The sequence below is a fragment of the Mercenaria mercenaria genome, chromosome 13, assembly GCF_021730395.1.
Source record: "Mercenaria mercenaria strain notata chromosome 13, MADL_Memer_1, whole genome shotgun sequence".
Classification (NCBI taxonomy): domain Eukaryota; kingdom Metazoa; phylum Mollusca; class Bivalvia; order Venerida; family Veneridae; genus Mercenaria; species Mercenaria mercenaria.
The window spans coordinates 35569502-35594127 of NC_069373.1; the positions used below are offsets into that span (position 1 = coordinate 35569502).

At 32.8% G+C, this 24626-nt stretch overlaps 1 protein-coding gene across 4 annotated transcripts in view; it reads left to right on the forward strand.

Annotated features, from left to right (window-relative positions):
- Nucleotides 1-24626, forward strand: part of LOC123528857 (cadherin-like and PC-esterase domain-containing protein 1) — a 63747-nt gene that overhangs the window by 3518 nt on the left and 35603 nt on the right. For 2 of the 4 annotated variants that reach the window (XM_045308892.2, XM_045308890.2), the window contains exon 2: nucleotides 23215-23280. The gene's annotated coding sequence lies outside the window, so the exon portion shown is untranslated. Of the gene's footprint in view, nucleotides 1-8746; nucleotides 8884-9850; nucleotides 9935-23214; nucleotides 23281-24626 lie in introns of those variants that run through there. The other 2 variants (XM_045308889.2, XM_045308891.2) reach the window with 2 other exon arrangements.

A 24626-nucleotide genomic window follows, 5' to 3' on the forward strand; every position in this document is an offset into this window, starting at 1 on the left:
AGGGCCTAGGGCTTTGATATTTTGTATGTGACATCATCTAGTGGTCTTCTACCAAGATTGTTCAAATTATCCCCCTAGGGTCAAATATGGCCCCGCCCCGGGGGTCACATGGTTTACATAGACTTATATAGGGAAAAACTTTGAAAATCTTCTTGTCCAAACCACAAAGCCTAGGGCTTTGATATTGTAATGTAGCATCGCCTGGTGGTTCTCTACCAAGTTTGTTAAAATTATCCCCCTAGGGTCAAATATGGCCCCGCCCTGGGGTCACATGGTTCATATAGACTTATATAGGGAAAAGCTTTTAAAATCTTCTTGTCAATAACCTACAACATTCAAATTTTGACCACATGTATGGTTTTGAGTGGCAAGATGAACCTTGACATGAGTTGACCTTGATTTTGACCTAGTGACCTACTTTCACATTTCTGTAGCTACAACCTTCAAATTTGGACCACATGCATAGTTTTGTGCACTGAAATAAACTTTGACCTTGACATTGACCTAGTGACCTACTTTCACATTTTTGAAGGTACAGGCTTCAAATTTGGACCACAGGCATAATTTCGTGTTCCGAAATGAAATTTGACCTTGATTTTGACCCAGTGACCTACTTTCACATTTCTCATGCTACAGCCTTCAAATTTGGACCACATGCATGGTTTTATGTACCAAAACAAACTTTAACCTTTACATTGACCTGGTGACCTACTTTCACATTTTTGAATGTACAGGCTTCAAATTTGGACCACATGCATAGTTCTGTATTCCAAAATAAAATTTGACCTTGATTTTGACCTAGTGACCTACTTTCACATTTCTCAAGCTACAGCCTTCAAATTTGGACCACTTGCGTAGTTTTGTGTACCGAAATGAACTTTGACCTTAAGATTGACCTAGTGACCTACTTTCACATTTCTGTAGCTACAGGCTTCAAATTTAGACCACATGCATGGTTTTGTGTACCGAAACAAACTTTGACCTTTACATTGACCTAGTGACCTACTTTCACATTTCTCAAGCTACAGCCTTCAAATTTGGACCACTTGCGTAGTTTTGTGTACCGAAATGAACTTTGACCTTAAGATTGACCTAGTGACCTACTTTCACATTTCTGTAGCTACAGGCTTCAAATTTAGACCACATGAATAGGATTGTGTACCGAAACAAACTTTGACCTTGACACTGACCTAGTGACCTACTTTCACATTTTTGAAGGTACAGGCTTCAATTTTGGACTACATGCATACATTTGTTTCTGAAGTGAAATTTGACCCTGATTTTGACTTAGTGACCTACTTTCACATTTCTCAAGCTACAGCCTTCAAATGTGGACCACTTGCATAGTTTTGTGTACCGAATTAAACTTTGACCTTAAGATTGATCTAGTGACCTACTTTCACACTTCTCAAGCTACAGCTTTCAAATTTGGACCACATGCACAGTGTTGTGTACGGAAATGAAATTTGACCTTGAGCTAGTCAGTAAGTCTTGAAATTTGGAACACTCAAAAATGGCACATTGGTGGGCGCCAAGATCACTCTGTGATCTCTTGTTATTTCCGAAGCGATATCTCTGGCAGTAACAGCAGTTTCGTTCCGGTTAAAGTGATAGTTTTTGGTAATAAAATAGTCATATATATTTGGTCTAGAGTGTAAGGTTTTATAAATTTAGGCATAAATATGTCATAATTGCCCCTTAGTGTGAAAGTATATTAAAACTTACCATCCGTAACATAGGATGTAATTCTATTCATTTTTTTGACACCACAACAGGTATATGTTAGCATGTTAGCGGACTACTATATTACTATCTGATATCTTAAAAATATAAAAAATCAGAAAATATATTTTAGTCTGGCTACCGACTAGATAATCTTTTTTTTTTTCATTCATTTCTCTTATATTTTCTGACTGACTGATTATCAGATGTTTTGAGAATGAAGGGAACATAATTATTCAAAATTTGAATAGCTTCAGGAGTTATCTCCTGTTAACAAAACATTGGGTCTGAACACAGACTAAATATATTTGTACTCAAAGTGAATGATGCTCCGTAGAAATATATCCTTGCTGATATTCTTTACAGTTTGATGAACTGTGTATTTCTATTTTATATTACTCAGTGACTATATGAAATATAGAGATATCTCTGTAACTTTATAAAACTGTCAGTTTAAGACAAAGAGATATCTTTTCAATGCTAAGACATATATAAGAGATAGTACTGCAATTATGAAATATCTGTATAATAAAAAGCTATTATATCACATTTACATTACATAAGGCCGTTTGGAAGATATCTCTCTGCATAAATTGTAATATTTCTTTATGTTTGAAGCTAGCAATTATAGATAAAGAGAGCTCTCTTTCACAGAAAGAGATAGCAGTTAACATAAAAAAGCTAGCAGTGTTTAAAGTTAGCTCTGTAGACAGCAGTGCTAGCACTCTGTTTGAACGACATAGCTTGAAAACGTAAAGTGCTAGCAACATGGCAGATAAAGTAACGTTACAAAAAGAGATCAGATCCCAATACACATCATTTTCTTTTTTCGTCAGAAACGCTCCAAGTAATTTGTTTCTACGCGCGTTATGGCGTCATCCCTTCTGGCTCAGCTAGAAAATGAGACATCTCTTAAGCACTAAAGGTAGCATTTTAACATTTTAAGACAAAGTGATATCTCATTCTATTTAAATGATAGCTTTGTAGTAGTGTTAAGCATACATCTCTATGGGTTTAGGAGCTAGCACCTTTGTGTAGTAAGATACCGCCTAAATTCTTACAGATATCTCTAGCAGAAATTTAACAGCTATCTGTGTAGTTTAAAGAGACGTCTTAATAGTAAATTCAGTCACCAATCAAAGTTCGATCGTGTACTGCTAGCTCAATTACAAAGAAGGATATCATCCTAGAAATAAAATTATAAATCCGAGACCTTTAGATATATTTAACAGACAGCTATCTCTCAAATTAAAGAGATATCGCAACAAAGTAGACTTCACTGTAAACTTCCCTGTAAACAGTGGACAGTTAAAGCGGTTGCCTTAAAGTTTCATGTTTTAATGGACAAGTATTTTATTGTACTCATTTGTCTAATAATAAATAATTCATTATAGATAATATACTTTATCATAAATTTTGCATGTCAAAACTTAAAGAAAGTCGGAAAACACCTATTAAACTTCCTTTTTCTACCTGTACTATTGATCCAGTTCGTACTGTTTTAAAATTGACCCTTCCAAAAAAAACAAACATAGTCTTTGTTTCATTTTCAGTCCACCGATTCTTCCAAAGGTATTGTTTACACTGTGCTATAAAAGGTTTGGTTTGAATCCATGATTCATAAATTGATTAATTTTCTTTATGAAGAGAAAACATACGCTCCGCTCACAAGAGCCATTGACAATCAAAATGAAGCAGATGGATCGGGTTATCTAGCATAAGATTGAACCTTTCGTACCTTCATATTAAAACGTAATGATAGGCTATTGGAAGCAAAGAATCATATAATTATCTCGTAGGCATAGGGATAATTGTAGAGAGCCTGATACGCTCAGATATTATCTCTTTTGATAAACGTATAATATTTTCGTGCATTTTTTCTCAATTTTTCTTCTTTTTTTGGGTTCTTATGACTGTTTTCCCGTTAAATGAATAGAAACCTCATACTAGTATTCAGAGTCAGATGTTTTAAACACTATATCGTTTCTGCTGCTTCATTTTCATATTTTGAACTTTAAAAGCAGCATTTTAATTTCTCTTACTTGGTCTCTTTTATACAAAAAACATTGGCACAAAAACTGGAACATGTTGTCCAAAGAAATCAATGTTCGTCGGATCTATAAAATGAATATATGGTTGATTTGTTTAAATACTGTTGTTTATGCGATTGCTGCCTAAACTCCGTAAAATGTATGGCCAAATGCTAAATAATATCATGTGCATGCGATTGGAATCAAACACTATAACCATATCATTGCAGCAAAATTCGCAAGAAACACTGTAATCATATCATTGCTGTCAAATACGAAAGAAACACTTTATTCATAATATTATCATTGCTGCCAAATACGAAAGAAACACTATTACCATATCATTGCAGCAAAATACGCAAGAAACACTGTAATCATATCATTGCTGTCAAATACGAAAGAAACACTTTATTCATAATATTATCATTGCTGCCAAATACGAAAGAAACACTATAACCATATCATTGCAGCAAAATTCGCAAGAAACACTATAACCATATCATTGCTGTCAAATACGAAAGAAACACTTTATTCATAATATTTTCATTGCTGCCAAATACGAAAGATACACTATTACCATATCATTGCAGCAAAATACGCAAGAAACACTGTAATCATATCATTGCTGTCAAATACGCAAGAAACACTTTATTCATAATATTATCATTGCTGCCAAATACGAAAGAAACACTATAACCATATCATTGCAGCAAAATTTGCAAGAAACACTATAACCATATCATTGCTGTCAAATACGAAAGAAACACTTTATTCATAATATTATCATTGCTGCCAAATACGAAAGATACACTATTACCATATCATTGCAGCAAAATACGCAAGAAACACTGTAATCATATCATTGCTGTCAAATACGCAAGAAACACTTTATTCATAATATTATCATTGCTGCCAAATACGAAAGAAACACTATAACCATATCATTGCAGCAAAATTCGCAAGAAACACTATAACCATATCATTGCTGTCAAATACGAAAGAAACACTTTATTAATAATATTATCATTGCTGCCAAATACGAAAAAAGCACTATAACCATATCATTGCAGCAAAATTCGCAAGAAACACTTTAACCATATCATTGTTGTCAAATACGAAAGAAACACTTTATTAATAATATTATCATTGCTGCCAAATACGAAAAAAGCACTATAACCATATCATTGCGGCAAAATTTGCAAGAAACACTATAACCATATCATTGCTGTCAAATACGAAAGAAACACTATAACCATATCATTGCAGCAAAATACGCAAGAAACACTGTAATCATATCATTGCTGCCAACTACGGAAGAAACACTGTAATCATACCATTGCTGCAAAGTACGCAAGAATCACTGTAATCATATCATTGCTGCAAAATACGAAATAAACACTGTAATCATATCATTGCTGCCAAATACACAAGAAACACTGTGATAATGTCATTGCTGCAAAATACGCAAGAATCACTGTAATCATATCATTGCTGCAAAATACGAAAGAAAAAAAATGTAATTATATCATTGCTGCCAAATACACAAGAAACACTGTGATAATATCATTGCTGCAAAATACGCAAGAATCACTGTAATCCTATCATTGCTGCAAAATACGAAAGAAACACTGTAATCATATCATTGCTGCAAAATACTGTAATCAGATCATCGCTGCTAAATACGAAAGAATCACTGTAACTATATCATTGCTGCCATATACGAAAGAAACACTATAATCATATCATTGCTGCCAAATACACAAGAAACACTGTGATGATGTCATTGCTGCAAAAAACGAAAGAAAAAATGTAATCATATCATTGCTGCAAAATACGAAAGAAAAAAATGTAATCATATCATTGCTGCCAAATACACAAGAAACACTGTGATAATATCATTGCTGCAAAATACGCAATAATCACGGTAATCATATCATTGCTGCAAAATACGAAAGAAACACTGTAATCATATCATTGCTGCATAATACTGTAATCATATCATCGCTGCTAAATACGAAAGAATCACTGTAACCATATCATTGCTGCCATATACGAAAGAAACACTATATTCATATCATTGCTTCCAAATACGAAACAAATACTACAATCATATCATTGCTGCCAAAAACGAAAGAAACACTATTATCACTATCATTGCTGTCATATACGAAAGAAACACTATATTCATAATATTAACATTGCTGCCAAAAACGAAAGAAACACTATAACCATATCATTGCTGTCAAATACGAAAGAAACACTATATTCTTAATATCAACATTGCTGCCAAAAACGAAAGAAAGCAACATTTGTTGGTATTTGTTTTCAGTTTCTGAGCTTTTAGTACTTAAATGCTTACTGCTACTTTAAGTAAAATGTTAATTTTTTTTTTTCAGGAAGAGAGTGATTGATTTCAAATATGGTATTCATATAAAATGCAATGTTTAGGTTTCAGTTTATACTAATATTATGTTAGCTCGATTGTAAATGAAAGCTTCTTTGAATCAATTTCGAATAAAGGGTGTCAAAACTGGAACATAACTGTTATTAGATTGTGTTGCGATATAGTAAAATGGCGATTATTTACATCAACAAAATATTTCATTTCTCTTTTGGGCAGCAGCAGTTTTATAGTGATGGATATCTAGAAAATGTTTTGTTTACGTCCGCGTTATTTCATTAACTGCTACACCAACAAATATCTGTTTACTTTTAATTTACGGAGAAGAAAGTCGTGCGTGTCTCAAGCGGAACCTTTGATAAAGATATTCAAGTGTGTTACTTGACACCTTTAAACTATTTTGTATATATTTATGTTCGCCGTTTGTATTGTGCTGTCTTTAACATAACAATCTTGATTTTCAAAAATTCTAAATGATGTTGCTGAAAGAATTTCACTTGATGGCCCTGTCCTCATTCCTCCTAGTTAGGAATTAGTCAGTCAGTTTTGATTTTTGCTGATTTCGACAGTGTTGAAAAACCAAGAACATTAATTTCAATAAAATGTTAAACTGAGAAGGAGTCAGTACAATAAGAATATTCTTTATTTAAGTCTCATCAGTGTGCAAATTTTTCATGAATGTAAGTACATTACCAATCCATATAAGAGTTATAAAAGACTAAAGTATGCTAAGACATATACGTACAATTCTACGACAACAAAAATAATAGCAATTATGTCCCACACTAACATCTTAGCTAGAGGTCAAATTGAAGTCCTATAGACTATTGCAATAATTGTTACAATGGATTACGATCAATTGATTTATAATATGATAGTTGTCTTGAAAGCAGATTTCTTCAGAAAACATCGTTGTTATTGCTAAATTTTCTCTTCAACAGTATAAAGAATCCATATTACCATTTTTATTATGACCAGTTTAAAAGGCTCTTTTCCCTGTTTTATGCTCTCTGGGCTGGGAAGCATATGGTCGCTGCTTCGTCCGTCTTTCGTACATAGTATTCCTCAGCTGGCCCTGGCTTATGTGCAGCGAAACTTCATAAGAAGCTTCACTCCGACGAGGAGAGAAGCTTATCTAGTGCGTGCTTTTTTCCATCAACTACTTGCTGGAGTTCTAAGAAACTTCTTTGAAAGACGAAGTATGTGCCCACTTTTGTGCTTTTACTATGCAATTATCATACTTCGGGGAGCATTCGTCGGTTTAACCGATATTTTCTTGTATTAAAGTACTTGTCATTTAATAGTATTTGTATCCATCTCTACTTATGTTTGGCTATTTTTAGATTGTTTAGAAAACGTTTTAATGATACATCTTCAGTTTTATCGTCAACTGAACTCTACAAGTAAGCATTTAAGTGTTGTTTAATGCTAAGTTAAAAGAGGGTTGCTTTGATAAATGGACTTTGATTGTCTATTCATACAGGTATATCTTACAGGGCGAAATAGCGTATTACCTTTATCATTGACTTAAAGTACTTTATAATCGGACCAAAACGGAGATTTTTGCACGTTCCTAAAAGGAAATATTATAAAATATGAAAGTTGAATAATGTGTTTTAAAGTGTAAAAGTTAAAGTTTCTGATACAACAGTTCATTCAAAAACCTGACGAATTATCTCCCTCGTTATGGTTTATTTCAACTGAATAAAGTATATGTTCTTTTCTGTCCTCTTAAGTTCATATTATATAAATATGAGAGTGCTTAGTTCCCTCAACCCTGATCACGGGTTATAAATATCTTAGTATTAAACAAAATTACAATTTACCTACTTGTATTATTTTGACTTACATTGTAACGATAAAACGAAATGATCCAAATTCTTGTCTTTGTCATCGTCTGTGAATACTTGTGTTCATGTCTACAATTTGAAGGGGGGGGTGGGAGGGGGGGGGGGCGACTGCGTTCTCGTTGAACGTGTCTTTTTCTACTAGACCTTTGCCTTATGTTTTGATTCAAGCTCATTGTATCCAATGATTTGTTTTCGTTCGAAATTGAATAAAGATGCTATTTGAAGGATACCGTTCCTTTTTGGCCCTTGTCGATTTTTATCGATCGTTCACGTTTGGAAATAGTAAATCATTCAAGTTTTCCACAATTCATTTGGACGATAGTGTAAATGACAGTGTGCATTTGTTAATTTCTTCTATAAGGCTAAATGAACAGACAGTAAATGACATTTAAAGTCGTAAAATGTTTCATAATCGTTATGCATACAATGTAATTTGATTTATTGCTTTATGCATACTTGAATTTATTTGCGTGAAGTTTGCAATTATAGCTCGCGAAACATTTTTGATTTATATTTTTTCGTTGATAAATCCGTGCTAGTAGTGGATACTCGTTTACTAGTACTTACTTTATAAGTATTGTTAAGCCAATAAAGTAAATCAAGGATCCGCTGTATTACGTTGTCAACAGCAAGCAGTTTAAATTAAGATAGAATATGGAAACACGAAATACGACTGTATACAGTCGGACGACAGTATATGTCACAATATCATGAGTAAAAATCAAATAAGCTTAATCTGCGATAAGAATAAAAAAAAGAAAAGTTGAGCGTGGTTGTGTGAAATATCTTGATTACATTTGATACACATCAAATCGACACTGGTGTTAACGTATCATAGAGATTTGTGTGGAAATGATTTGAGGAGTAATGGGTCCTGAACGTAAGTTTTTGTTTTTACATGCTTAAATAATGATTGAGATGATATTGACAGTTGCATTTGTGAGAGTAGTGGTTTTAACCTTAGGTAACCGCATTTGAAAATGTATATTTAATCGGTATCTATACTTGTAGCGGGGTCATGTGTATGTTTTCCTCTGTTTTCCTCCATACACTCTAATGTCGAAGTAACAACATTTTACCAATTCAGGGTATAGCTATCTCAAGTCATTTTAGTTCATTTAAACAGGTATATTATACATTGTCCATCAACATTGTGTATCGAAATAATGTGACACGGCATACTATTCGATAAAAGCAGTCGCAATGTTACGTTATTTTACCTTAAGTATTAATATCAGTCATTGCTGGAGGTCAGTCACTGCCTTGACTGCTAGTGATCTGATTTTAACTCTACGCAAGCTACAATGGTTCGTTTAAACGGCCGACTGCCAACATTGGCCAGTCGTGCCAACATCGCACGTATTTGAATCACAGTTACCGCCAGAGTATCCACTGATTTTTACAAACGTAATACTTTACCGTGACATAAAACAACGATTTATTTACATAGAAATAATATTGTTGCATTGAAACTGCATTGAAACTGTCCATCATGATAATTATCTTGAAAAAAAAAAACCCACTATTTTTCTTCCAAAAATTGAAAATACTTGCAAATCTATTCATGTTTTGTATCTCCCGTCTTGGCGATATTTTAAGGGTACCCTTTTATTAAAGCAACGTTATTATTTCAGACACGTTGTAATTAATAAAAAAGTAATAAAATAGTCATATATATTTGGTCTAGAGCGTAAGTTTTTATAACTTTTTATATAAATTCTTTCTTAGTGCGAAAACATATTAAAACTTATTGTCCAGAACATTTTGTGTAATTTAATTTGTTTTGACACAACATAATAGGCATATATTTTTAATTCGTTTTGCCCTAACGAATTTTATGTCAAAATCCAGTTTATTTTCATGTGTTGAAGTGGACATGAAATTTTCAAACTTTCGGAAGCTTTTGTATAAAAGGAAATTTCAAAAATAAGGTAAGGCATTTACGATTTTGACATTTTATGCACTGGCTGCGTGTTAAAAACATTACTTATGCCAGTAACGGTAAATGTTACGCATTATTTGGAAAAGAATACGAAACGGGACTCTCAGTTGACAGTCTGTTGTTAGATGATTGTTTTGAGATATAGTAATAATGACATCAATTTCGCAAGGTATTTTTTTTCTTAACGTGTCATCAGTAATTTTATTGTGATCATACAGTGATGCATTAAAGAAATTAGTTCGTGTGTATGGTGTAACGTAAGTGTTATTTCATTAAAGGACAAGGAAAGCCTAACAATAAGGTAATTTCATATAAAAGCTATCCTCTAGCTTTTCATAACGCTGAACGAATTTTTAAAATCAGACCACTATTGAAAAGATATTATAGCTGGAAATAGTAGAGAAATTATTTTACAGAAATAAGTAAATACAGTCAAATATATGTCTTAAAATTTAATAAATCTGCCATTTTTTTTGTTGCCATGGAATCAAAATGGCTGCCATTTTATCAAATAATTAAGTGCTCATAACTTTCTCATTTTAAATGTGTTTACAGTAGCATTTTAACCGTGACTTGTCCCATACTGAAATGGCGTATTTGAGCTTTAATTGCAATAAAACGTATAATTTATTTCGGTAAAACCACTATAAATGTTATTATGAAGTTGATCCAGATCTAATAAAGTCATAATTCATTACAAGATTTATGAACAGGATCTTTCAATGTGAATGCTGCGTAGTTATTGTCAAGTCCTTAAATTAAGTCTAAACTATCATATCTCTCACAGCAGAGACAACAGTAATTCGGATTAAAGTTAGGGGGTGCAATACGTTTTAGCCCAGGTATATCATACATAAACAGTCTGTATTTTGCGCCTATGGTTGCTTATAAGGCTTGAGATGCGGACACCATTCTTTCGTTTTTAGATTTACACCTCTTTTAATAATGAAACTATAATGTCTTTTATTGTTCTCGTATGATTTGGTAGTCGCCGGTCCATATTATGTGCTAGTTCAACATCATTTTTGTTTGGCCAAAGTCAAACCTTGAAAAACAAACTGACACAAATTTATTTCTTACTCATGTAATAAAACACATATTGGATGGCTTGCTAATCAATAGTCAAAACTATTGACCAATAAGCCGTGCAATGTGTGCATACTAATGTACTGTTGAATGTAAAAATTGTCTGCCCTTCGGACCTTTAGCACTGTTTTTTGCTATATACCGGTAAGCCATTCAATAAGTGTATACTACTATACACTCAGTTCCAAAAGAAAGTGTGCACTTAGTTTTCTGTTATTTTTTCTAGGTTATTTTCATGAAAACTTATAATGTTTGGTACCAAAATTTAAATCAATTCGTAAGCAAATTGGTGTGCATTTTAGATTTTGAGTTATACCTGAGAGTTAGTGTATGAAAAAATGAAACAAAAACGTCGGGGAATTTTTTGAAATATTTAAACTTAAAAAGTGCACACTTTCTTTTGGAACTGAGTATACTATGAAAGCTCATGCAATTGATTTGAAATAATATTATGTGTTTTTCATAGTTTTTCTTTCCTGTATCTCTAGCTCCTCTCTCTAACATTGTTATAATATAAATAGTGCTTATGGCAACTTTAGGGGGAACGTTGACATTGGTCAGTCAGGGATTGTGAATGGATTAATGTAAACATACTATTATCTTTGATAAAATTTAAATTTAATCGAATTAAAAACATGCAAACGGATAATTTGATATTTCAGATAGTATTTAGTTTTCATCCACCTGTCAAAATATTTGGATTTGAAAGTTTTTACTACGCGGCATTGAAATATAAAAGAACTAAGTTTTCAAACAAACTATTAAGATTATTATTTGATACGAAATGTAGTTTTACCACTATTATTTTTTATGTAGTTCTATACACAGACTGACAGTAAGTTTATATAATAATAATAATAATAATGCATTAGCAACAACATAATTATGCAGGAAGTGTAGTGATGTACATGCTTCTCTAACATAAACCCATTTAAAAATCAATTTTACAGCCTTATCAATACCTTCAGTGTGTTTCTTTTGCCCTGATGCAGAATCTAGAAAACACAGTGCCAATGTTTACTAGTTCATATTATATTGACGCCCGATGTTAAATAACGAAATAATTCGACATGACATAGTAGACACAATGCTACTATTTTAGTAAATTAAATGTGTTTTAATATGTCACGGTATACGACTTGAATATTAAAACGGAGAGAAAATGTGAAGGCGACCGGGTAGCTCAGATCCTAGAGCATCGGAAAGGTATTCCGAGGCCACGGGTTTAAATCCCGGTCTGGCTGTATACCCTGTGACAAATTTATATATCAATCAACTTTCATCATTAGAACTTTTAACTAAAAGTTTTATGTGTATACGTCTTGTTGATGTGTCTTGATTTTACTATTGGGTTATGGCAATAGCACCGAAATAAATTGTAAAATTAAGATATTCGTCTCAACGGGAATTTGACAAATAGGTCATCAACGTATTGCAGTCGCTGTTGCCATCACTGTCCAATGCTTCTTCACTGTCATTTGCTATGTGCAAATATTTCTACCATCAAGGAAAACAGCGACCTATATTCATAATAATCTTTAACGTCATGTTGCAGAAAAAATCAAACAGAAAAAATATTAAAAGCAGGTTATTCGGGGGCTGTAGTTTAGGTTAGTTATTACAATATATACGTTTGATATTTATCAACATATAAAACATTTGAAAAAGACAAAAATCGATCTCCACTAATATAATAATACTCCATGGTCTATTTCTTAGTAAAAAATGCGGCATCTTTGATGCCTTGCGTAAAACGTTGTTTTTTGTTTTTTTTTGCTAACCAAGAACATTGAGCAGATGGTTCAGCTATCTAGCGTAAAACTGAACAATTGTTAATATTTCCAACATCCCTACACAATGATATGGTATGCAAATCACGATCACATTATAATTATCCCGAAGGCTTATTTTTATTAGGCTTAAAAATTTACCGTACGCCTGTTGAAATAGACCCACGTTTCAGAGATATTTTATTATTTGTAGGATCCGTTCCGTTCTTAATTTTCTGCTATCAGTTTCCTTTCTTTCTGATTTTCTTTATTCAAGGATCTAATTTCAAGGCTTTAGCGTTTTGCCATTACGTTGAAAAGAAACTTGATAATTATATAGAATTATACAGGTTCCTTGAGGTCAAATTACAATTCAAAGTCCATGACAGGAAAGGAAATAAAATAGCATCATTTTGTGTCACGAACACGACTTTCTGCAATTTGAGATATATTTGTATCTGAGAAGTGACAAGTTTGAGAATATGATACGTCCGTTGAGCCTCGTTCGGTTTGAGTAATCAGCTCGGATCTTACGAACTTTGTCAGTTATAGATTACTTCATATTGATGGCCATATACGTAAGAAATACTTTTAAAAGCGTAAGTCTTGGAAGCGCAAGACTGATCTACTTAAGACCAGTACGTGTCAGAGTATATTGGCGTATAAATATTTTGTGTAGATGAGAAAACCAACATAGTACGAGTTTGCGACCAGATGGATCCACGCAGTCTGGTCAGGATCCATGCTGTTCGCTTTCAAAGCCTATTGCAATTAGAGAAACTGTTAGCGAACAGCATGGATCCTGACCAGACTGCGCGGGTGCGCAGGCTGGTCTGGATTCATGCTGGTCGCAAATGCACTATGTTGGTTTTCTCATGGTGCGGCTCAATTATTTTATAGAAAAGAGCAAAACGGGGTCATAGTATGTTTCATTAAACATAATGTTACTATGCTGTTGCAATGTATTCTATAATTCCTATACCAACAGTGCATGGCCGCAGTAGAATCTGGAAAACTGTCTATTTTATACAGTTTTAGTAGTCTTCAAGAACAAACATGTTCAGTTTCAATTTCTAATTTAGTCTACAAGTTTGCAATTTCAAAGAGTGGTTCACGTAACTTACCAATTTTCTGTAATATTTCAGCACAAACGAAATATAAAAAGTAAGATAATGACTATAAAATGTAACAAATAACACTTTTTATGAATTCAGGGGATAATCATTTCCTCCATAATGATGCGTAAAACTATCTGCAAAAATATAATTAGCTACGAAATATACAAGGATAATGGCGTCAGTAGGACTTGCGGAGCAAGTTAATCTTCAAGGCATTTTATTCCAGTAATATACATTTTTCTTACTTTAGATTTATTGAAACTGAAAGCTTGCCTGCAAAAACAATACTATACAATAGTACCTACCCATCCAGCCTATCAAAGAAGACTAAAACATATAATCCTGGCACAACTACATTTATAACTCAATTTATACATTGGGTTGGATCGTGGAAAAAGAAAACAAAGACATATTGTGCTAAAACAACAAAAAATATAGACAAATTTAGATACAGAATAATTACAGCATAACAAAACATATTTAACGACAAGATAAAGAATATCACTTGAATCTAGTTTAAAGGCATTAAAACATGAAGTAAAGAAGAGGACAACCGTAAGCTATTATAGCTTTCTGTTCGATTTCTTAATTAATGTTTTGTAAATGTGTCATGAACTTCTAAAAAAAATGTTTGAACTTTAAAATGAGGTACAATACTGAAGAAGAAAAAAATAGATGAAATCATACAATGTTACTTAATTGTAACAGTGTATCGTAGAAAGAAAGTAAACTTTATTCTCATCGTAAAATAAACAGCTATATATATTTACAATTACATATGTACTACGCCGTTCCATGTTAGAACTATAAGAGATTATTGCACAGTCATATCTACATCAATGGTTTTACAAAAACTATAAAACAATATGATCGAACTAGTTTTGCTAATCCATAGGTATCTTATTAAAAATAATTAGATATAAAAAAAGTACAGAGCACAATAAAAATGTTTGAAAATACTTTTTTTACTATTGTATGATGCCTTTATTATTAGTTATAGAACATCTACTATATGTGGGCTTACTTGCATGCTCGCTTTAGAACTTGAATCTATCCATTTTCTTGTGCGTATTTAAAGTAGAGACAGTCTACTTATTCGGTCTTTAAGTTTGAACTATCAGGGAATATTAGGCCGCTTTATTTGTACGGGACAGGTTCGTGTAGCATGCATAATATGTTTAGCTATACGAAAAAAAAAACCAAAAAAACCAGAGATAACAATTGTAAAGATAGCACTTTTTCTTCTTAAAATACCTGGGATAAATGCTTCCTTCATAATTATACGTAAAATTGTCTACAAAAACACAATTATCTATGGATTATTCAAGGAAAATGGCGTCGACTTGACTGCGAAACAGGTTAAACTAAAAGTCTTGTCGGAGTTTTCATGCCAGTGATATATTTTAATTTTTGCTTATCTTACCTTAGATTTAATGAATCTGAAAACTTGCCTTCGTAACAAAACTCTTACAGGAATAAAATGTGCTAGTATAAAATATCACACGTACCATACCTACCCATCATGCAATTTAAGAACACTTAAGCACAGTCTTGGTGTAAAGAATAAACTCATATTTAAATTTGTTACGCACTGAACAGAATTGAAGAAAAACAAAACAAACATTTTAAATAAAGCCAAATTTATATCGCTGAACAGTGAACATAGACATGATTATAAACAACAACACAGAGAGATACAGTGTATCGCGGAAGGTTTGACACATGTCATCAAAAACACATGTTAGTACACCATAGATTGTACTAACGTATCTTAACACTAAACCAGTCAGAGAATAAACAGTTAACACTGTCGCACGAAGAAACATTGTTCTACATTGACCATTTTAGTCGACAGGCCCATTTTTCACCAAAGTATATGAATAGATGCAGGGCCAGTATTGCTATCTTCAGGAATAAAAAAAATATCATTCTATTCAAACTGAGGATGAATGTAACTTTATTTGTATTTAGAAATTAGTTTGCGTTACAAGTGTAACGTGTAATTTTATCAAATGCTAAGAAAATAAATGTTCTCTGAGGAAGTCGAGCGTGCCTGTATGATGTTCTATGGTAAGTTGAAAAGTTCTAGGATACATAGTTAGCTGTTTCTTTAACTGCGGACAAAAATATAACACTCTACGTAAGTTTGAATATCATTTATGTTACCCTCTCCCTGGATTATTCAAATTATTTTAATTTTAGCGTAATCACAACTGTTCAGTTGTATAAGAGTTCTCGAGTATAACAGGCATGAAATAATAGTGTTTTTACGAATCGATTAGAGTTCAATTTACCACTCGTTTTTACATTTAATTGGATTTTTATCAAGATAAATTAGGTTAAAATGAAATTAAATGCACCGTTTACGCTTCAGTATGAATGTTTACGATGCCATTAACTATTTTACATATGAATGTCAAAATAAATCACTATCCGGTAAACAATGTTTTGTTTAGAACACGTCATATCACAACATTTGTTTGAATGTGGTATATATGAGTTGGAATAATATCCTCAAAGAGTCTGTCCCACATTCCCATTTTACCATCCTTGTATGTCGTTTCACGAATTCACATGCCATCAGGTTCAGATTTTTATGAGTATTAAAACTTTCAGCTATTCATAATAGATAGGATTATCTTTCGATACATTGATTTGGTCATCCGTTTATCTGTCTATCTATCAATTTCAAATTACTTCTTAACAAGTTATCCATATTGCGACAACGTGCAGAACGCAGCTTTTGGTCTAGAAAATTCAAAGTAATTCAGTTTATATAAGGTGTGGGTATCTGTAAGTAAATCTGATACTAGGCTCTTTGCATAATTATGTACTGGGTGCCGACCAGTCACCGGACAGAAATCGGGGTTTTTCCATTGCCGTTTTATAAAAAATGAACACAAAAACACGAAATTTGCCCTGATAAAACTTCAGCTCATTTGTCTTCCGAAAATGTAAAAAACTCAAACAATCGGACGTAAAACATCGGATATTTTGAGGCTCAAAAGGGGTAATGAAATGCACTACATCAAACAACAAGGTGGAATAGTCACCGGACAAACATTTCGAAGACTGATTATCTTTATTTGATGATGACAATTGTACCGAAAAAAACTGATTATGTCCATCTGTCTTCTACGCCTTCTAGAAACATGTTTTCATGCACATTCAAAGTGTTAAACTATCCTCGTGGTTGAACTACATAACAGCAGTGATTTACCCATGTTACCATTTTAAACGAAATACTATCTGCAGAAAATACATCGGTGCTTATGCCACAATAATGAGCCAACAATCAAATTTATTTCCTATTTTGTTACTTTCGGAAAACCCAAACAATTAATCTATAAATATATTTTTATACAAATTAGGCTCGGAATGGTTGTAAATATATATTATCATATGCAAGGGGATTCACTCGTGCGGTATTAATACATGACCTAGCAAATGATGCAGACGTTCATTCATTTTGCAGAAACAGTATAATGTTTTACCAATATGTGATCCAAGTGAGGAATGAATCAAAAAGAAAACTGTCGTCTGCAGTTCTAGAGTTTCTGTGCTATACATGTAATTGTTTGAGACCCACTTGGTGCCCCCCAAAACAAATCAAGTTGCGCATGCGCACTGCCATTCCAATGCCCCAAGGTCAGAGGACAGCAGTTTTGTAAACACGGGTGAAAATTGGTACGATATTCCTCGTTTATAATTATTAGTCAGTCAATGTTGATATATGAAAATGAAAACAAAGTGCTAAATGTTTCCCATTAGCCGATTACTCCGATATAATCAAAACAAAGCCGTAATTACGTTTGTCCGGTATATATTCCTGTCCGGTGACTGGTAGGCACCCAGTATGTTGAAACAAAAATTACATTTGTTTCATCCTCGGAATTTCCCATTTTACGAGAGCGAAAAACACAAGTACTGGGAACGAACATTAAACTGACATCAGATAAAGTCTTTATAAGAAGTGTCTTCTATAAACATATTCAGTGTTTTTCCAGACCTTATTACAAGATGCTTGAAGGGAATTCTAATATCATAGGCAAAGAAAGCAGAATTATACAGGTTCACAAAGATAATGTAAAAAGTGAGTCTGCTTTTTGACCGTGCAAAATGAAGAAACTGAAATGATTAGCATCAATGAAATATTGCAATACACAAAACTTAGGCTATAACCGACTTAGTTTTGAAGGTAATTCTTCCTGCATTATAATTAAAATCATTCAGTCCGATAGACATAACTTACAATTTACATTAAACACCAATTGTGATAAGATGAAATTAACTTTGGAAGTTGGGTAAGCTTAGAAATATTTTATTCATCAATAGTGATTTTCCTGGGGTTAATTAAGATGAAGAAGAAAACATATGCCACTCGACATTACATGTTTGTGTGCACGATCTAGTAGCAGTAGAAACAGCAGTATGAACGTCATGTCTCAAAAGAACGTAAAACCGTTGCTTCCAGCTGATATTTTCTGATGAACTGAAAAAGGAAGTCTATGAATCAACATAAACATATCTGTTAAAAACGTGATAGTGCTCGGCGTTGCAATGGTGATAATGCAACAGCAGTTGGACAGATGTTAAAAGGCGCATTATATTTGCACATTAGTTATAATGCAATATTGCGGTGGCGATTAAACTACTTTGATGCAACACTAATCGTATATATACGATCGTAGAGTACTATCATTACATCATATAATATAGCAAGGACAAAAAAGTATCATTTTGCTGAACGGGTCAACACTATATTAACAGCAAACGTAGTGTGCATAAAATAATCACAAAATGCACTGTCTGGTGACGGTACGAAAATTGAGGTCTAGACGTTAAGTCGTTCTTTTGTTTATATTCTACAGAGGCTGATAAAAGAATATCAGATTATTTTTCGTCTGATTAGTACTTAATTAATAATCAGTGCTCTATGATGCACCAGTAATTGTTTCACCTTAAACTCTTATGATATTTAAGAAATAATAAGTCTGTTCCTATATTTTATCAGTTAATAAAATATGGGCAGGAATTTGGATGCGTAATAATTAAATCACGAGTGCGTAGCACGAGTGATTTAATTATTCGCATCCAAACGACTGCCCATGTTTTATTAATTGATAAAATTATTGGAACATATTTATTATTTCGATTCTAACAACGCAACTAATTCGCATTTTACAGTACTACATTTTCAGCGTAATACGTCATTCGGGTCATATGCTGTTACAATTTACCCCTTATGGTTAGAAAGAGTTGCATAGTCAATGGAACGTATAGATGTTTGTTTCTTTTTATCAGAATTTTGAGAAGTATTTATAATTTAGTAACAGCTCGCAAACTAATTATGAAGAGAATCATCAAATTAGGCGAGTTGACCCTGTGTTACAAGTTACGAGCTTAACTTTATATGACGTCACATCATTATGACGTCATACTTTATGTCATACATTTATGACGTCACCGCTGAATCTTAATTAAGCTAATTTAATTCGCTTGTAGAGATCGAAACGTGTTTAACGGTCCTATACATAAGTCAGTATGACATTTTATCATATTTATTGTTTCTGAGATGCTGTTTTCAACCGTTTGGCCTTGAAATAATTTGTATGTAAAGGAACTGAAGTAGAATCTCTTATTCCACAATCATAGGGGGTGAAATGTAACAGCCAACCATATTTTATCGTAGATTCATGTATAGGCGATTTCGCTATATGTTTATACACCAATTGCTGCAGATCGTGTTAGAATGTTTGTTTCAAGTCATTTAGACCTCTTGACTTTTCATTAATAGATACATGTGCACCTGTTTTGTGTAAGGTTTCTTAAATCAATGGCGGTGCTGAAATCTATTCGAATTTTCCAGTTCATGTTATTTTTTAGTATATAATATATTGATTGGTCATATGCGTTCTTAAATGCTGAAAAGGGGTTTGGGTCAACGAACCCGTATTTCTGAGTAAATCTTGCCCAGGAATTCAAATTAAGCCTTTATTCTTATATAATATAAAAAAAAAAACACAAGAAAAGTGTATCTCTTTTCTTTGCCCCAGAACATATAAATAAATAATCTAATATTTCAAGAAAACGTAGCAAAACCTAAGAGAAAGGGAATATGTACAAGAGCAATTATTTCGATTCCAGAATTCTGGTGAACAGAAATCTAAACTTTCCCTAGCATCAGTGAAAATATATAGGAAACGTGTAATTTTGCATGAAATGTACAAGAAAAACCGGCGTAGATGGAATGGCGAAACAGGTTAATCTACCTGCAGTCTGCAAGCTGTTGGTATGCCATGAATGTTTGCTAACTATTTTAGTGATATGTTGTATCTGCAAACTTGCCTTTTTACAAAATACCCAACTGTGCACTAATTTTACAATGTAAAAACCATACATCCGGAATAAATAAAACGGTTATTTAATTTACGAAGCACTAAAGCACAGCCCTGGCATAGACAAAATTGTTATCGTTAAAAATAAAATCCTGGTAATGACTCTAATGGAATTACATTTTGCAACCGTTGCAAAATTTGAAAAGTTTAAAGGAGCAGCTTGATGACGCACCAGGACTTGTTGAATGATATCATCTAAAAGATATCAGTTCATTGCAAAAATGCAAGTTATTTGATTTGATCTAGGTACATGTTTTCTCGAAATTTATTATGTATGCATTCATTGTTTAACTTGTAAACATTTCATTTAAGTTGAATTAATTTATCCGTAGTTAGAACAAAAGTACACGTTCCGTGGGAAAAAGTGCTTTCTCAGGTTTATCAATCTTTTAACATTTTATTTTTCTCAGTTATATAGCAGTAGATTACACAAGTTTTAACAGTGCTCAAATTTAAATGATTAGAATTAAGCATTATATGCAAAGCTATGTGTTCTTTCTTTGCTCAACTAGTTCAATTCACTTAATATTTCGACAATGTTAACCTTCCACCGAAAGTATTTTACCTGATAAGATACATTTCACCAAGATATCTAAAACTGTTATGAAAACCATCCGCATTTATCCTATTCAACTTGACAGTTGGTCGACGTTAAACGTAACTGTTTAATTTGGTGTGGTCATTTTGCGTCATAATGATGTATATTACAAATTAACACTGCCTTTGGCTTTAATTACGTTATATTAACGAATATTATCGGTCCTGTATTATATTTGGTGATTCAATAAACATGTTAATGAAATATTTACAGTTTCGTGGCCAGTGGATTCATTGGAGTAACATTTTAAATATCTATTTAATGCTAAACCTAATATAGTGTTATTCTGTGTATATTTCACAGTGCATAAAATCTAAATTCAAACTTCTGATTAAGCAAATTGCGACAGGAAAGTTACAAAATATGATAGTTACAGAACTTATTTCAGAGAATGTACCTTTTGCATTTATTATATTTCAAAATATTCAACCATTCATAGCATAAATATGAGAATATAGCAACTCCCTTCACTTAATGCACCTTCAATTTAATATTCTATTGGCGTTATGATTTGACTAAAACTTAACTGTAAATTCAGATATAACAGTGCAGTATATAGCAAGACAGTCTATTAAACCGTATTAAGTGCATATATTGATAATATAACAAAATGGTAGTTCGTTTATCGGGATTTCGCAGATTTGAACTATTCGGCGGACTGGACTCGAACCTTCCTATTGTTCGGAGATAACACTACTTTCGATATACCATTCCCGTTTTTGCATTAAAAAAGGGTATTTCACAAGATATCTGGATATTGTTTCCAATGAATTAACACATTCTCAATTAGTTTTGCAATTGAAAAAAAAAAGAAAGTTTTCATCCCAAGTTTTGATATACATAATTATTTCAAAACCATTTTACATTCAGACGAAGAGTGTTAATTCTAAAAGATTTATCTATATACTTCAAATAATTCTCATTCGAATAAATTTTTACATTCTGTGTGTATTTCACATAATTGTGAGAGTTTGCGATAAGACATGAATAAATTGTTTAACACGGTAATGTGAAGTATTTTGATTACTAAATTTGGATTTGGTGACGGCAGACATACAAACTAGCCGCAAGTTTTATATTGTAATGCTAGTTGTGTTCTTGCTGCTTCAAATACCGTTAAAAGTTGACTTTTGTTAATTTAGTAATTGTCATCTCTTCTATCTCTAAGCGACGCTTTGAAAATTTTTGGAAATCTAAAAAATGAACATTTGAGAATGTACCATTAAAGTAGTTAACAGGATAATTACAAAAAAAATGGTATTTACCTGTGGCATACTTACCAATAACAAAAGGCAAATATAGATGAAAAAAGTGTACTTCTGTTAATATCTTAAGACATACCTAACAAATGTTCACAATTATCAGCCAGAGTAAACCACTAGGTACCAAGCCATATCTGAAACAATACCTGGTGTGGCATCTTAGGACCTCCTTCACCAATGAAACTTGGAAAAGTCACTTTATGACATAAGTTGTGTCGGTGTGACTTTAAACCAAGAATAAACAAACAATATACTTCATGCATATAGATTGCATAAGCAAAAGATATTTTATCAATAACTTCAGTTTAGTGCCGAAAATTGGACAGAACGTTGCAAAAGTGTAAGGCAATGTACCGGGATACTCATATTATGCAAAAAATTCTTCTAATATGCCGGGTTCCTCGAACATAGTCGCACAGGGGTGGACATATACATATCGAGGGTTCAACGCAATAAGGGCGTATCTACATATAGTACTATATGTAGATATATGCGACAGGTTTGCGACAGGTTTCGTTGTAGAAAGACAGTATATGGTTTAACCTATAAGCAAAATAAATATGGTGCAGGATGTTTGTTTTTATGTGGGTTTTCTTGTGATCTAAACAGCGCACCATCATCTGATGGTGCTAAATAAGTGCGAAACAAATTAAATTCACAACATATCATAATACACGAACTCAATTTTCTATTATCATTTTCGCTCTGAAATTGTGTCAACGCTGGAATTTGGAAATTAGTCCGCAACATTTTGTTTCTGGATCATTTACACAAAATGTATTGGTGTGCGGTGCAATATAATATTTACTTTGTAAGCACCATAGCTAGTAAAGGGAACTATAATGCCCAGTTGCTCGTCAGTCTCTTCACATTATGTTGATACTTATTCTGTTGAAATACTAGATCATTCTGCCATGATATGGGAAACTTTACTTAAATGTACAGCTGGGTGATTATCAGCCGTTAGTGAGATAAAATATAACGACAGGAAACTTGGTAACTAGGGCATATCTCTAAAACTTTTGTTCAATATTCCAGATGATGCTCTTATGATTGAAGCTAACCGATACTAGTAAACCAACGCCTCTAACAACAGATAACCTGGTAGGTCCATTTTCTTCATATATGCTTTTTGTCATTACATATAAATGTGACAGGTCTCTTGGTTGTCACAAAAGGCTCGATCTCTGTTGGTATTCTCTTACTGATAGATTTGTTGTAGTTTTCGGAAGAACTGAATTCTTGCAATTCAGAACAGAATCGATATCTTTGTATTCTGGAAACGACCTCTTTTATTTTTGTCATTTTTCTTCTAGGTATTTTTCGAGGTTTTCGCAAATATTTTGGTTTTCTTGGAAGAATCGATCACTTGATATTCTCGGAAGAATCGTTATCATGTACATTTCTTCTTTTCTTTGAATTCATCAAGGGCTAAATGTATGAATATTCTGTGAAAAAGATGTGAAACCATAGAGCATTTGCTGGGCCCTAATTGTGCTTCTTTTGACGCGCTGGCTTCTGCAATGAACTGACTTTGAGTCACAATTGATCCTTTCGTTTTCAAGGTTGTATTTTACGCTACATTTTTGTGGTTTACACATCATGCCTTTTGTTACCATTAAGTCGCCTGTCGGGAGTAACTTATGTTTACATGGTAAAGTAACGTAAATTTGAAACATTAGGGAGATCTGCGCATAAATAACCAGTTTTAATTTCTCAGACTGTGTTTTATCTCTGACCGTTCTAGGACGGTGCCCCATAGTGTTCGTTTATGTGTTTGTTTTCTTCTTTGTTTTCTTATGTATTTTCAGTAAATATATATGATCAAGGTTTGAGTTTAAAGGTGAAATAATATTGACGATGAAACAACTGTAATAACTTAATATTGTATGCTGATCTTTAAGTATTTCAGTATTTCAGTGTTCTTTCATGACCGCGCCGTCATAATTATAGCAGTATTACCGCTGCAGTAATACCAACGCCGTCATAAAAGACATTATATAACAATAGAATATCGATAGCATAGGAAATAGTTACGATTTAGAATGCAGTCTATACATTAAAATTAAGGTCGTGTTGCTTGTGATCTAGATCAAAGGACACCCTATTCTTTTACTATAATGAGTTCATAATGGGTACTTGATACCATAAATTGTTTTACATCATATGCGAATAAGAATGCTTGTTTAAAGCCATTTAGGCCTGTTGACCTTTCAACACTGTTTGTACACCTGTTTTGTGTAGGTTCTCTTGAATTTGACGCTGCGTAGAAATTTATTACCCTTGTCCAATTCAGATTAATTGAAGTTTAATATATGTCAATTGATTGTGTTTATATATGATGAAGTAGAGCGATAACAGCATTAACAAATATATAGTTTGGTGTTATACGTTCGTAAAATTTCTGTCTCAATATTCATTAAATCGAACTTTAATACCTTACCAGTCAA